The sequence below is a fragment of the Ranitomeya variabilis genome, chromosome 4, assembly GCF_051348905.1.
Source record: "Ranitomeya variabilis isolate aRanVar5 chromosome 4, aRanVar5.hap1, whole genome shotgun sequence".
NCBI lineage: Eukaryota > Metazoa > Chordata > Amphibia > Anura > Dendrobatidae > Ranitomeya > Ranitomeya variabilis.
The window spans coordinates 52,770,675-52,786,488 of record NC_135235.1 but is presented as its reverse complement, the minus strand read 5'-3'; positions in this window follow the sequence as shown (position 1 = coordinate 52,786,488).

Sequence of the window (15,814 nt, the reverse complement as noted above, 5' to 3'; positions counted from 1 at the left end):
TGGTGGAAAGCACACTGATGATATTGGAGGGGGAGAAAATTATGGAGGTGGTGGAATGGGCAAGTATGGTGATGGCGGCGGAAAGGACAATGATGATGGTGGTGGAAACGGCAATGATGGGGATGGTGGGGGAAGAGAAAATGATGGATATGATGTATAAGGTAAAAGAGGAATTGATGGAGGTGGTGGAATGGGCAATGATGGGAGTGCTGGGGAAGGAGGAAATGATGGAAGTTGTAGAATCGGAAATTATGGGGTGGTGGGGGAGAAAGCAATGATAGTGGTGGTGGAGAACTGTTGTGAATTCCGTTCTCGGACTCCCTCCTGTGGTCATGAATGATACTTTGGTGAGTTCTGTCCTTGGACTCCCTCTAGTGGCTTTGAGTGGAACTGCTGGTCCTTGAGGTTGGCTTTCTCAGCCACCCTCGTTTATCGCTATGCTGGCTTTCCTATTTAACTCCACTCTGATCGTTACTTCATGCCAGCTGTCAATGTCTCAGTATTGGTTCAGATCTCTCTTGGACTTCTCAGATGACCTGTCTACTCCAGCAGAAGCTAAGTTCCTGCTAGTTCATTTGTTGTTACTGCTTCCTGAATATATTTCTTAGATTGCTAATTCTAGTCCAGCTTGCTATCATATTTCCTTGCTAGCTGGAAGCTCTGGGGGTGCAGAGTTGCACCTCCACACCGTGAGTCGGTGTGGAGGTCTTTTTGCAGACTCTGCGTGGTTTTTGTAGTTTTTTGTGCTGACCGCATAGTTCCCTTTTCTATCCTCTGACTATTTAGTGAAGACTGGCCTCCTTTGCTAATACCTGTTTCATTCCTGTGTTTGTGACTTTTCTCTAAACTCACAGTCAATACATGTGGGGGGCTGCCTTTTCCTTTGGGGAATTTCTCTGAGGCAAGGTAAAGCTTCTATTTCTATTTTTAGGGGTAGTTAGCTCTTAGGCTGTGAAGAGGCGTCTAGGGAGAGTTAGGTACGCTCCACGGCTATTTCTTGTGTGTGTGATAGGCGTAGGGTTTGCGGTCAGCAGAGTTCCCACTTCCCCAGAGCTTGTCCTGATTGCTAGTTTAACCATCAGGTCATTCCGGGTGCACCTAACCACCAGGTCCATAACTGAGAACGCAAAGATGGAGGTGGTGAAGAGAGCAATGATGGGGTGGAGTAGAGGAAAATAATGGGCATATATGAGGAAAAAAAAACAGTACACAGGCAGAGATGCTTACCTGTCCAAGACCTCCAAACAATTGCACTAGCCAAGGTGCAGTGGACCCAAGTTAAGATGGCAGATACACAGGTGCAATAATACTGATAAGGCAGCCACCCTACAATCAGGAATTGGCCACTTGGTGCACCTGTGCAAACAAATAGTCTGTATGTGGCGTGTTCACACAGAACTGCAAAGTATATGGCTCAAAGCCTATTAATGATGCCATATAGCAGGCTAACCATAATGCATCCTGTGTGAACAGAGGCCACAGTATACAGAGCCATCTAGGGCCCAGCCACGCCCTGGAAAAATATACAGTGCACCAAAAACAAAGGCCTTGGACAGGTAAGCATCTCTGCCTGTGTACTGGTTTTTTTGTCTAGAATAGTGGAGGTCTTTCCTCTTATGGTGTTTTTTTTTTGCATATATGAGGAAACGCAGTGCCCCAGAGTCTTGGTCGTTGCAGTAATGTCGCTCTCCCACCAGGGGGAGTGATATTACGTCTGATGGTACTAAAGGAGTTCATCTGATCAGGTATCACAAGTCACACACTACACTTCACACTCCAGTCCACCAGGGGGAGCCTTGCTTCTATCTATTAGGGCACTCCTCACACACGGGTAAAACTGGTGGGTTGGATAGGAAGTTAGAGAGAAGCTACCTGGGTTCGACCCAGAGGGGACCTGTCAGGCAGACAGGGGGAGAAGGAGGAACATCTGAGCTGCAGACAGAGGGTCTCTGTCAGGGGTGGGATCCTGACAAGAGGCCAAGCACGAGATAGAATGTTACGGAGCTGCGCCTGCACCCAGGGCTGCCACTAGAAATTTCGGGGCCCCATACTGGCAACATTTTCGGGGCCCCCTTAAGACTCCGCCCAGGCTCCACCCCAGCCCCGCCTCCAACCCTCGAACTGTCTACAGCACCACCGCTGACTCTTGGAAAAACTACACTTCTCACCAATCACACATTAACAGTTCCCATCACCAGATCACACACATAGCCAGCAGATTTTGTTTTGGCCAAAAGGTTTTTTTAATCTGCCACGATGACAAGGTAGACTCTTTTGGCCGGGCCCTACTCTACTCTAACTTATTAAACATTTGTTAAAATATGCAATACAATTTAGGTATATTTTTATTTATTTTTCAATTTTTCAAATTACCAATAATTCCACATACAAGGGACAAATAACACAACACCATGACCAGACACCACATTATCACCACGTAGTGACCTATAATACTATCTACAAGGAATAAATACTGCCACACCATGTGCAGACCACATATTACCACCACAGTGACCGAACAATATCGCATACAAGGGACAAATACCACAGCAGCATGTACAGACCACATATTACCACCACATGGTGACCAACTACATACAAGGAACAAATACCAACACAACATGACCAGACCACATATTACCACCACACGGTGACCGTATAATAGCACGTACAAGGAACAAATTTTCACTACACCATGACCAGACCACATATTACCACCAAATAGTGACCAAATAATAGCACATACAAGGAACAAATACCGCCACACCATGGCCGGACAACATATTACCACCACATTGTGACTGAAAAGTACAATACTGATCATTAATAAAAAAAAAATACTATCACCATAAGTGCTATTATACATAGGAGATCTGTACTTAGTATGCAGTGTCTGTGTACAGGTAATACAGTGGTCACCGATGCCATTATACACAGGAGCTCTATATATAGTGTCAGTGTACAGGTAATACAGGGATCACCAGTGACATTATACACAGGAGCTCTATATATAGTGTCAGTGTACATGTAATACAGTGATCACTAGTGACATTATACACAGGAGCTCTGTATATAGTGTTTAGTGTACAGATAATATAGTGATCACCAGTGACATTATACACAGGAGCTCTGTATACAGTATACAGTGTATGGTGTCAGTGTATAGGTAATACAGGGATCACTAGTGACATGATACACAGGAGCTCTGTATACAGTATATAGTGTATGGTGTCAGTGTACAGGTAACATACTGACTCACCAGTGATGTCTCTAGCTGAAGTCCTTCATCTTTGCGTTTCTTTTTAATCCAGCGCAGACCGCCATCACTTCTTTCAGCCAGGACTCGTCTCTGCATAAAATAACACAGTTATCTAGAGCACCGCTTTCAGAGCACATTCCCCACTTTTTTTCCTTTCTTCTACACTACACATCTGAATACAGACATTCACCCACCATTAATATATACTGTAATTGGTTATTATGCAACCCACCATTCCAAATATAAATTATAATACGCCACTGAGCCCCTTCTAGCTATACATAGCCACTTTCCCCATTTAATATATAAATTAATTAGCACCTGTACTCTTTCTCCCAATTTATTTCCAGTCACTTTATCCTCAACGATCCCACTATGCACCTCCCGCTCTAACCCTAACTCCGATTCATTATAGTTACATGCCCCTTCTGCCTCAATTCATTGTCATGTCTTCTCTCTCTCCCACCCTCTATTCATTATCAACTGCTCTTCCCCACCCTCAAAATTCATTATTTGCTCTCCCTACCTTCAATATACCATTGGCTCTCCCCACCCCCACCTTCAATTCAATTGCTGTCCACCTTCCCTCACACTCACTTGATGTGCATGCAGTCCCCATCACCCCCACTTCATCATTTGCAGTCCACCTTACTTCATCATTTAGTCCCCTATCCCCCCTTCACTTCATCTGCAGTCCCCCTTACTTTATCATTTGCAGCCCCCTATCATTTCATCATGTGCAGTACCCCCTCAAACACAATTCATCATTTGCAGTCCCCATCACCCCCACTTCATCATCTGCAGTCCCCATCACCCCCACTTCATCATTTGCAGCCCCCTATCATTTCATTATGTGCAGTACCCCCTCAAACACACTTCATCATCTGCAGCCCCCTATCATTTCATCATGCGCAGTGCCCCCTTAAACACACTTCATCATCTGCAGCCCACTATCATTTCATCATGCGCAGTGCCCCCTCAAGTACACTTCATCATCTGCAGCCCCCTATCATTTCATCATGTGCAGTGCCCCCTTAACCACACTTCATCATCTGCAGCCCCCTATCATTTCATCTTGCGCAGTGCCCCCTTAAACACACTTCATCATCTGCAGCCCCCTATAATTTCATCATGCGCAGTGCCCCCTCAACCACACTTCATCATCTGCAGCCCCCTATCATTTCATCATGCGCAGTGCCCCCTCAAACACACTTCATCATCTGCAGCCCCCTATAATTTCATTATGCGCAGTGCCCCCTCAACCACACTTCATCATCTGCAGGACCCTATCATTTCATCATGTGCAGTGCCCCCTCAAACACACTTCATCATCTGCAGCCCCCTATCATTTCATCATGTGCAGTGCCCCCTCAACCACACTTCATCATCTGCAGCCCCCTATCATTTCATCATGCGTAGTGCCCCCTTAAACACACTTCATCATCTGCAGTCTCACTCCCCCCCACCTCACCCATTTAAAAAAACAAAAATAAAAATGTTTTTTATACTTACCTCAGTCGTTTCGGGGCGTCTAGTGTTTCCAGCAGTGAAGCAGCAGCTAGAATGTATGGGCTGCTGAGAGGACCTGACAGGAGCCCCTACATTCTAGCACATTCACTACTGAGACTGCTAGAATCAGAGGTGTAGCTAGGGTTTCAACTTGGGGGGGGGGGGCGAAACATCTGAGTGGGCCCCTAACCAGCTAACCCTGATTACAGCTACGGTTGCGCACTTATTGTGAATATAGGGGAACCTCAGAATATGACCCTACTGTTATTGAAAATAAATCTCTATACAAAAACGAACATTGACTTTACCGCCATATTGTGACCATATGCAACTTTGATGGTCACAATACTCCGAGTGCCCCTATAACAATGATGCTTAAGTGCCCACTTAACATTTAATAATGTCCCCTAAGTTCCCTCATGTACTGCTCCATTATACACAGTATGGTGAGCTTAAAGCTTCCCTATACATAGTCTAAGGCCCCCACAGCTCCCCTTTACACAGTATGATGATTCTATAACTCCCCGATACACCGTATGATGTTCCCACTGCTCCCCTCTACACAGTATGATGTTCCCACTTCTCCCCTATTTACACAGTATGATGTTCTCACTGCTCCCCTATACACCGTATGATGTTCTCACTGCTTCCCTATTTACACAGTATGATGTTCCCACTGCTCCCCTATAGATAATGAGCCCAATGCTCCCCTATACACAGTATAATGCTGACAGAACTCCACTATAGAAAGTAGAATGCCCCCCAGAGCTCCCCTATATACAGTGTAATGGGCCAACAGCTCCCATATGCACAATATGCCTTCACAGTTTCCTATACCCAGTATGATGGGCCGGCAGCTCCCGTCAAACAGTATGATGTCCCTCACAGTTCCCCTGTACACAGTATGATGGGCCCACAGCTTCCTTATACACAGTATGATGGGCCCACAGCTTCCTTATACACAGTATGATGGGCCCGCAGCTCCCATATAACCAGTATGATGGGCCCGCAGCTCCCTTACTGTATATATAGTATGATGGGCCCGCAGCTCCCATATATACAGTATGATGGGCCCGCAGCTCCCTTATACACAGTGTGATAGGCCCACAGCTCCCTTATACACAGTATGATGGGCCCACAGCTTCCTTATACACAGTATGATGGGCCCACAGCTTCCTTATACACAGTATGATGGGCCCGCAGCTCCCGTATACACAGTATGATGGGCCCGCAGCTCCATTATACACAGTGTGATGGGCCCACAGCTCCCGTATACACAGTATGATGGGCCCGCAGCTCCCGTATACATAGTATGATGGGCCCGCAGCTCCCTTATACACAGTATGATGGACCCGCAGCTCCCGTATACACAGTGTGATGGACCCGCAGCTCCCGTATACACAGTATGATGGACCCGCAGCTCCCATATACACAGTAAGATGGGCCCACAGCTCCCTTATACACAGTATGATGGGTCCGCAGCTCCCGTATACACAGTATGATGGACCCCAGCTCCCTTATACAGAGTATGATGGGCTCGCAGCTCACGTATACACAGTATGATGGACCCCCAGCTCCCTTATACACAGTATGATGTGCCCACAGCTTCCTTATACACAGTATGATGGGCCCGCAGCTCCCGTATACATAGTATGATGGATTCACAGCTCCCGTATACACAGTATGATGGACCCCCAGCTCCCTTATACACAGTATGATGGGCCCGCAGCTCCTGTATACACAGTATGATGGGCCCGCAGCTCCCGTATACACAGTATGATGGACTTACAGCTCCCGTATACACAGTATTGGAGCGCCCCCACACCGCCGCTGGGCCGAGGGGTACCCGGCGCCGGGTCTCTGAGTCTCTGTTCTGGGGTTATCACGGTGGCTAGACCCGGTCCGTGGCCCTGCCGGTCGGTGGGGGACGTCCGGTGCAATAAGTGGTGGTGTAGCGGTGCAGTTGTGGGGTGCAAGTCGCAGTAAATAACGAGGACACCAGGTTGCAGTCTCTTTACCTCTTTACTGAAGATCTCTGGGTCCTCAGTCCGGAATCCAGATCACCAGGCTGCGCAAGTCCAGCCGGTCCAATGGCACCTCCAGAGTTCACTTTGCAGGTGGAAATCAGTGCCTTCCTTCTTAGCGCTATGTGTTGTAGTCCTTCCCTGCTGTGCTTACGGAAAGTACCCCACAACTGTTGTGTCTGTTTCTTAAGTTCCCTCACAACTCGATTAGATGATGTTCTGCTAATCCTCCGTCCCTCCCTGTTGATCTGGTTGGAACGGCACCCGTTTGACGGGTAGGCTCGGAGCTCTTCCGGGACCCTAGAGTCGCCCCTCTCCACAAGTTGCCCCCCAAGACTGCATAGGTGATTTGAGTGAGACAGCCCGCCTGAGACTGACTGTCCTGCCGCTGTTTAGAGTATTGCTTGAAGCTCAGTGTTATAATACTCTCTCGGCGTTCTGGCCACCGGTTGTGCGCCTCAGTAGGATGTTGCCTCTGTCTAACAGCACGACTCCTACTGGTATACTCCTATTGCTTCGATCTCGTTTCTCACTCAGCACAATATATCTCTCTTCTAGTCCTTCCTGAGGGCACCACCGCTTCTCAGTGCAGGCACGGTCCCGTTACTTTCTTTCCTGTAGCCAGGTCTCCATCAGGGTCCCAAACCTGACAGAGACCCTACCGAATCCTCTCCTGCAACACCCTCTGCCACAAGGTGTTGCCTGGTTCACATCCAGTCAGCTTTCTTTTCTAACTTCCTGCCTGACCCCCAGTTTACCCACAATGGTGGGGAGTGGCCTAATGAATAGCACCCTTAGCTCCCCCTGGTGGCCCAGCTGTGAAATGTATTGGTGTCTGTGATACCTGGTCAGATGAACTCCTTCAGTGCCATCAGACGTACCATGGCTCCCCATAGTGGCGGGGCCACAGTACTACAACGACCAGGACTCTGGGGCGCTGCACTCCCCCCCGGTTAAATCCAGTACTCCGGGACTGGGAAGAAAACAACAATACAGTTAGCAAAAAGACATACAATTTTTGTGAGTGCAAATAATAATAAGTATACTTGAACAGGCTTCCCTTTATGGGAGGTGAGGACACTTGAACGTTACAAAACATGGTTAAACAGTATAAATTACAGGTTACAAACAACTCCTGTTACCCAACCGGGTATTCTACTTAGTGCAATTCTTTGAACAATACTTTAACATCGCCCTTAAGGACGTACACTCGGCATCCATTAAAGACCTTCTTATAACCACATTATAAGGCAAGTTTAACTTTACATTCTCCTTCTTTAATCTGCAGGACCGCCTGTCCTAACGGCACCAGACCTACTGCCTCTCCTTTCTTACAGGACCGCTCCTTTCAGCCCGAGCCTTCTGTCTTTTCCTCTGCTATACACACTATAGAACATAACATACTTTCAATTTAAGAGCACTGAGCCATCTGCATATGGCTCCTAAGAGGACTCACTGACTAACCCCTTCGGGTCTACTTTCTGTCCCTATTATCTATCAACATTATCAACTCTCTTACTTGCAACTATGTGAGACACTATGTCTACCCCCTACGGGTCTACTACACCTTTCCTCCAGCTCTCACACCTTCTCCTAAGGAACTTTATCAGCATTTTGGTTACAATTAACTTAATCAAATACATATAACTTTACATGTAAACACCATCATCATCATTACTTCCTTACGACATTATTGCTTCTTGTCAGTCTTAAAGCAATATGATCCTTTCAAGTGCAACAACTGAACATCCCCTTTAAGAGGGGATCAAGTTTTTATGAGGTAGCATATCTTCTCAGGCTACCAGTCCTTACTCAGCAAAGGCTCCGGTACGGTATCTTCGCAAAGAGTCTCTTTTTAAGTAAAACCAGTAGGAAGCGCCTTTAAGAAGGTGCAAACTATATACAGAAAGTTTGTATCATGCACTGTTCATGATTACGGCAGTTCTGTAAACTTTGTGCAAACTTGAGAAAAATAAACAAAACAACAGGGATCCCGGGTCAGCAAAGGGATCCATAAAGAATTAACCCTGGACGGGTTTAGCAGCAAACAGTAAACAAACAGTTAAAGGAAGAACTATTTACATTTTCAGGTCTTCGAGGTTTATTCTTGCTCAGGTGGCCTTGGCCCCTGACCCCCGGCTGCTGCAGCGTCTGTGCCGGTGGCAGGTCCCGCAGGGGCCGTCAGATCACCTGGTGTCTGGATTTGGAGGCTGACCTTACTTGCAAGTTCAGTAGCCGCTACTAGGCGCACAGTGGTGATGGTCACAAGATCTGGCAAATTTGGGTCGGTCATGATCGGGGCCACAGGTGACGCTCCCTCAGGCCCACACCGGTGGACGTTCCGAGCGCACCATCCTTGTGCATTCCGGTGGCGAGTGTAGGTCACCTGATCCCCTCTTTGCAATGGGTCACCATCTCGACTGCAGCATGGAGTTTTTACGTTGTAACTGGTAACAAAGACATCAGTTGGTAGTCCCGGTTCCTGTATGGAGCCCCATCCCCTCTTCGGGTGATAGGCCAGCACGGTTCCCCGTTTTACCACGTCCTTCCTGCCATGCACAGACTTCTTGCGTTGCGCTTCTTGTTGTTCCATTTCGTCTCGATTTTTCCAGTGCTGAATCAAGCATTGATTGTATTGTTCCCAGGTAAGTATGGCAATGGTGAGACCATCCCCCGGGGTCCCATCCGGCTCAACCCAGGAGGTGTCCCACCGGAGCATCACCCCATCTGGGCCCACATCTATGGGTTCCCCCCACTTGGTCGGTAGTGGCGGTATCAACTTCCCCATTGCGCTGGGGTGGAGGACCACCCGCTCAACTGTAAATGAAGGGTTACTGTTGCGGGGAGGGTCGGTCGCGAGAGCGGGATCGAGCGTGGAGACAGGGGTGTCTTCCGTACCTGCGCCTGATGTGATTCCACCGATGTCGATCTGGTCCACTGACGAGGGTGCTGGAGTCGGCTGCAGCTCGGACCGTGGCTCCTCCAATACGATCCACGAACACGGCTCCGCCCGCTGCGGTTCCTCCTCCGCTGGCTCCGAGGTCGGGATAGGTGGGCTCAGCTCCGCTGTCTGTTCCAAGGGCTTCGGGTCCGCCTCCAGCGAACGAGGGCAAGCCAGGACCGTTCCTTCCTCGTTCTGGCACCTGCTGTTCATTGTCATGATCTGATAATCTGTGGCAGTGCATGCATCGGACTCCGCCATTTCTCCAGGGCCGAGCTTCTCCGTCACCCACTTCTCGCTGTTGCAACTCAGGGGGCGGTTCTCCTCGGTTCCTGGGCAGGTCGTCTTCTCGCAGCAGGAATCGGAGGGGGCGGTAGCCATTTTTCGCGCCACTCTGGTAGTCTCCTCCCATGGCACGCCCTCCTTCTTCTCTGGCGTAGCAATGGCGGCGGCTTTTTGGCGGGAACTTCTCTCGGTCAATGGCAATACACAGTCTCTCAATAAAGTACAGTCCAAGCACAATAAGTCACAGTTCCAAGGCACACATGACCTGATTCTTCAGGCTTAAGTAGATCCTGTTCGTGACGCCAAGTTGGAGCGCCCCCACACCGCCGCTGGGCCGAGGGGTACCCGGCGCCGGGTCTCTGAGTCTCTGTTCTGGGGTTGTCACGGTGGCTAGACCCGGTCCGTGGCCCTGCCGGTCGGTGGGGGACGTCCGGTGCAATAAGTGGTGGTGTAGCGGTGCAGTTGTGGGGTGCAAGTCGCAGTAAATAACGAGGACACCAGGTTGCAGTCTCTTTACCTCTTTACTGAAGATCTCTGGGTCCTCAGTCCGGAATCCAGATCACCAGGCTGCGCAAGTCCGGCCGGTCCAATGGCACCTCCAGAGTTCACTTTGCAGGTGGAAATCAGTGCCTTCCTTCTTAGCGCTATGTGTTGTAGTCCTTCCCTGCTGTGCTTACGGAAAGTACCCCACAACTGTTGTGTCTGTTTCTTAAGTTCCCTCACAACTCGATTAGATGATGTTCTGCTAATCCTCCGTCCCTCCCTGTTGATCTGGTTGGAACGGCACCCGTTTGACGGGTAGGCTCTGAGCTCTTCCGGGACCCTAGAGTCGCCCCTCTCCATAAGTTGCCCCCCAAGACTGCATAGGTGATTTGAGTGAGACAGCCCGCCTGAGACTGACTGTCCTGCCGCTGTTTAGAGTATTGCTTGAAGCTCAGTGTTATAATACTCTCTCGGCGTTCCGGCCACCGGTTGTGCGCCTCAGTAGGATGTTGCCTCTGTCTAACAGCACGACTCCTACTGGTATACTCCTATTGCTTCGATCTCGTTTCTCACTCAGCACAATATATCTCTCTCCTAGTCCTTCCTGAGGGCACCGCCGCTTCTCAGTGCAGGCACGGTCCCGTTACTTTCTTTCCTGTAGCCAGGTCTCCATCAGGGTCCCAAACCTGACAGAGACCCTACCGAATCCTCTCCTGCAACACCCTCTGCCACAAGGTGTTGCCTGGTTCACATCCAGTCAGCTTTCTTTTCTAACTTCCTGCCTGACCCCCAGTTTACCCACAATGGTGGGGAGTGGCCTAATGAATAGCACCCTTAGCTCCCCCTGGTGGCCCGGCTGTGAAATGTATTGGTGTCTGTGATACCTGGTCAGATGAACTCCTTCAGTGCCATCAGACGTACCATGGCTCCCCATAGTGGCGGGGCCACAGTACTGCAACGACCAGGACTCTGGGGCGCTGCAGTATGATGGACCCGCAGCTCCCGTATACACAGTATGATGGACTTACAGCTCCCTTATACACAGTATGATGGACCCGCAGCTCCCGTATACACAGTATGATGGACATTTACTCATCCTCCGGCGTATTCAGTATTTTGGGGCACTGCTGCAGTGCCGCTGCTCAAACTTGTGAGCGCAGCTTCTGACAGACCAGAAGTTAGAAGCTATGTCACAAGCGCTCAATGTAAGACTATGAGGCTATGTGCACTTTGTTGCGGATTTACTGCGGATTTCCTGTGTTTTTTGTGCAGATTTCACCTGCGTTTTACCACCTGCGGAATCCTATACAGGAGCAGGTGTAAAATGCTGCGGAATATGCAAATAGAATTGACATGCTACGGAAAATACAATGCAGCGTTTCCGCACCATGTGCACTGTGGATTTGGTTTTCCATAGGTTTAAATGGTACTGTAAACCAGATGGAAAACTGATGCAGATCCGCAGCGGCCAATCCGCACTGTGTGCACATAGCCTGAGAGTGAGAAAGAGGCCAGAACGAGGCTCCCACAGACTCACAATGATTAGTGACCTCTGTGCTGCTCCATGAAACACTGGAGCCTCGGACAGGCCACAAACTGCAGGAGACGAAGCCAAGCAGAGACTAAAACAGATGAAGACGCCAGAAGGTGAGTATCAGACAGAGGGCAGGGGATGGGGATTTTCAGCACCGCTCCAGCAATGAAATAAATAATAATGCTGGAGTGGTGCTGTAAATGTGATGCAGCTCTTGGTTACTGTATGTGGGCTCCTTATACTAACACTCATAAAATATCCAGGTGGTACGTATCAAAGGCCCCCTACCCCCCATCTCCAGCCTCCCCGTACATATACTATCATAACATAACATTATAACATTCAGCCCCCAGTGACCTGTCCCCCTCCCCCACAATACCCCCATCGTCTCACATCCACCCCTCAGTGCCCTGTCCCACCTCACCCACCTTCTGCCCTCACAACCACCAAATGGTCTCACATTCACCCCCCAGTACCCTGTCTCCCCTCCCCCACAATACCCCCATGGGCACACATTCACCCCCCAGTACCCTGTCCCCCCTCACCCACTTTCAGCCCCCACAATACCCCAAGGGTCTCATAGTGACATACCTGAATTTAATAAACCTAAAATGTCCCATCCCCACTTACTGATAAAGCTTGCACTGCAGGACCAGGAAGTGTCGGTAAAATGCAGGTTGTGAGCACTAGGACCCAGCGTGCCTGAGCCAATCCCAGCGTGCACAGTAGTGATGTGTCGTTCGCGAATGAGCCGACACAAAGAGCCGGCTCCCTGCTGTGAACGATGGGAGCCAGCACACCAGTGAGAGCCACTAAAATCCCTGAATGGCTCTCACTGGGCGTAAAATCCCGGGCTTGGAGGGGCGTAACTCCGCCCACCTGAGCAAAACACCGCCCACTCTTCAATTTAATTGGCTCTCTAAGAAGTAGGCGGAGTTTCGGACGCATGAACAGGTACTCAATAGGGATCTAATACGATCCAAAAAGAGTCGGTTCACGAGCCGAAAGAGCCGGCTCTTTTTGGTGAGCGGAGCCATGAGAGCCGGATCACCAAAAAGAGCCGGACTGCCCATCACTAGTGCACAGAGTGAAGAAAACTGCAGCCAGGAAAAGCTTCATGATCAGGTCAGACGGGCGAAACCATTCACTGCAGGGGGGAGACTGCAGCCGGCCACTGTGCTAGTAGCCAGCGTGCAGCTCGTCAGACGGGAGCAGACGTTATACTGCCCTGCTCCAATGCGGTGTTCTGCCTCGTCACAGAAGTGGCCTGCCCTGGCTCCCAGTGGGCCCCTTCATGTGCCCCCCCCCCCCGCTACGCTATTGGCTAGAATGGATGGGCTGTAGTCAGGACCTGCAGGGAGCCCATACATTCTAGCTACAGCCGAGCAGGAGCTGCGCAGCCGACTAGGTAAGACGGCCGTGCACAGCTCCAAGACGGCTTCCGGGCCCCAGCGCCGACATGTGCGCCGCAGTGCACAGTATTTTAGTGCACGATGGGGCCCGATCAGTGGAAGCACAACAGTGGGGCCCCGGATCTGCAGGACCCTCTGTGCACTGCTGCTGACCGGGCCCCATACAGCAGTAATGCCTGTAACGCCCTGATGGCGGCCCTGCCTGCACCCATTGCGGCAGCATCCTAAGAAAGGACACGAAGCGAAATATATTGTGGAGAGTGAGAAACGAAGTCACAGCACAAGGAGATAATACCGGGAGGAGACCTGCCCCAAGATCGGCAGCCACCTTCTGAGGCGCGTAGACGGTGGCCGGAACACCGAGGGAGTAATTGACTCTACGAATTACTTCAGAAATCGGCAGGGCAGTTAATTCCAAGTTGGCTGTCCAACCTTAATACCTAAGAAGACACGGAGGCAAATTGTGGGAGAGGGGCGACGCTAGGGTCCCTATAAAATAGCTCCAGGCCTACCCCGTCATACGGGTTGTCCTATCCATACCATCTGGGGGACAGAGAGAAAAGATCAGAAACATCCACGAAAGTTGTGAGGACTATCCCGTGGTGCTCAGCAGGGAGGTACTACAACACACAGGCGCTAGTAGGAAGGCTACTGATTTCCACCTGATTAAGGGAACTATGGATGTGCCTTCGGACCGGCCGGATTCCATCTGCCCTGTGGATGGTACTCTGGACTGTGGACCCTGAAGTCTTCAGTTAAAGGTAAAGAGACTGCAACCTTTGTGTCTTCATTATTTACCGCGCCTTACATCATCCACCATCAACACCTACACATCTGGGAAGCCCTGGGGACCTACTTCACCTGTGGGAAGGTATACCATCTAGCTGCCATTCCATCACGCCAGCTGACCCCTAAGCAGCGTCGGTCACCCTGACCGAATACCACAGGTGGCATCACGAACACCAGACAAATTACTTGAGGACGCCCCTCAAAGGGCCACGGGCCGGGTCGGGCCACCGTGACATCCCCTGAACAGAGAAGGACCCGGTATCGAGTACCCCATTGCCCTTACGCGTGGGGGCGCTCCAGAAGCAGTGCAGGAGAATGGGGGGCATGTGTGAGGAAACAGTACGGGGGAATTGGGGGCATGTATGAGGAAACAGTACTGGGAAATAGGGGGCATGTATGAGGAAACAGTACTGGGGAATGGGGGGGCATATCTGAGGAAACAGTATGGGGGATGGGTGCAGACAGTATGAGGAGCGAACGGGGGAATGTATGTGGACACAGTATGAGTAGCGATGTGAAAAATGTATGTGGACAGAGTACGGGGAATGAGGGTGATGTGATGTGTGCAGACACAGTATGGGGATTCAGGTGAGCAGGCAGTATAGAAAGTGAGGGGGTAAATATATGAGGAGACAGTATGGTGAACAGGGGAATGTGAAAGGAGACAGTATGAGGAGGGAGGGGAATAGTGTGAGGAGACAGTATGGGGAGAGAAAAGTGAGTGGGCATAGAATAGAAACTGAGTAGTGGGGGCGTAGCATGGGGGGACAGTGTAAGGGTCCGGGGGGGGGGGGGTTGGGGGAGTGATTTCTTGCCCCGGGTGCCAGAGACCCTAGATGCACCTCTGCCTGTAAGACAAGAAAAATAACTTTTATTATACTCACATGCGGAGCGGTCCGGTCTGAGGGGTGTTGCTAGTCTTGGTCCGGCACCTTCCATCTTCTTACGATCTCCGTCCTCCCGCTTGCTTCATGTGGATGACGCGTCCGACGTCATCCACAGTCTCCTCGGCACAGCGCTCCTGCGCAGGCGTACTTCTCTAACGTGTTGAGGGCAGAGCAAGGTACTGCAGTGCCCATGTGCTGGGCCTCTGTGACCTTTCCCAGTGCCTGTGCACTGCAGTACTTTGCCCTCAACAGGTCAGAGAAGTGCGCCTGCTATGCCGAGAAGATTGTGTAGATGATGCATGGACATGTCATAAACAAGAAACAAGCAGGGGGGCGGCGATCATAAGAAGATGGAAGGCGCTGGACCAAGACCTGCGACACCCTTCGGACCGGACTGCCCAGCAGGTGAGTATAATAAAAGTTACCGTATTTTTCATCTCTTACAGGTCAGGATGGGAGCAAATATACAGCATTATACAATGCTGTATGACAGCCCTGAAAGGTGGTGGCCTTACTTCACATTGGCCAAAACTGGTCACAGGTTCACTTTAACTAAATGGAAAGCCATAGTCCTCTTCTCGCTTACCTTTAGGGTATGTCTCCGCGTTCAGGATGGCCGGCGGTATCGCCGCAGCGGCAAAGCCGCTCGGCGCTAAGCCCCGCCCCCTTTCTGGGACGCGATCATGCCGGA